This window comes from Oncorhynchus gorbuscha, linkage group LG04 (genome assembly GCF_021184085.1).
Source record: "Oncorhynchus gorbuscha isolate QuinsamMale2020 ecotype Even-year linkage group LG04, OgorEven_v1.0, whole genome shotgun sequence".
In the NCBI taxonomy this organism is placed as follows: Eukaryota; Metazoa; Chordata; class Actinopteri; order Salmoniformes; family Salmonidae; genus Oncorhynchus; species Oncorhynchus gorbuscha.
In genome coordinates, this window is record NC_060176.1 from 3,625,741 (window position 1) to 3,626,706 (window position 966).

The 966-nt window shown below is 54.5% G+C and overlaps 1 protein-coding gene across 2 annotated transcripts in view; it reads right to left on the reverse strand.

The window, feature by feature from the left end:
- Positions 1 to 259: 259 nt before the first annotated feature.
- Positions 260 to 966, reverse strand: part of LOC124033552 (protein unc-13 homolog C) — a 265,043-nt gene continuing 264,336 nt past the window's right edge. For both annotated transcript variants that reach the window (XM_046345590.1, XM_046345588.1), the window contains one exon: positions 260 to 966. This exon is cut by the window's right edge and continues 836 nt beyond it. The gene's annotated coding sequence lies outside the window, so the exon portion shown is untranslated.

Here is a 966-nt window from a genome sequence, read left to right on the forward strand (position 1 = left end):
ACTCTTCCTCTCCTCTCTTCCCTTCCATGCAGTCATCCATTCATTCCATCCCTTCCTTCCCCGTGCCTCCCTCCCACTCTTCCCCTCCTCTCTTCCCTTCCATGCAGTCATCCATTCATTCCATCCCTTCCTTCCCCGTGCCTCCCTCCCACTCTTCCTCTCCTCTCTTCCCTTCCATGCAGTCATCCATTCATTCCATCCCTTCCTTCCCCGTGCCTCCCTCCCACTCTTCCCCTCCTCTCTTCCCTTCCATGCAGTCATCCATTCATTCCATCCCTTCCTCCCTCCCACTCTTCCCCTCCTCTCTTCCCTTCCATGCAGTCATCCATTCATTCCATCCCTTCCTTCCCCGTGCCTCCCTCCCACTCTTCCCCTCCTCTCTTCCCTTCCATGCAGTCATCCATTCATTCCATCCCTTCCTTCCCCGTGCCTCCCTCCCACTCTTCCCCTCCTCTCTTCCCTTCCATGCAGTCATCCATTCATTCCATCCCTTCCTTCCCCGTGCCTCCCTCCCACTCTTCCCCTCCTCTCTTCCCTTCCATGCAGTCATCCATTCATTCCATCCCTTCCTTCCCCGTGCCTCCCTCCCACTCTTCCTCTCCTCTCTTCCCTTCCATGCAGTCATCCATTCATTCCATCCCTTCCTCCCTCACATCTCCATACTAGGCCACCTCCTCTCTTCCCTTCCATGCAGTCATACCAATCATCCATTCATTCCATCCCTTCCTCCCTCACATCTCCATACTAGGAGGCCACCTCCTCTCTTCCCTTCCATGCAGTCATCCATTTATTCCATCCCTTCCTCCCTCACATTTCCATACTAGGAGGCCACGTCCTCTCTTCCCTTCCATGCAGTCATCCATTCATTCCATCCATTCCTCCCTCACATCTCCATACTAGGAGGCCACCTCCTCTCTTCCCTTCCATGCAGTCATCCATTCATTCCATCCCTTCCTCCCTCACATC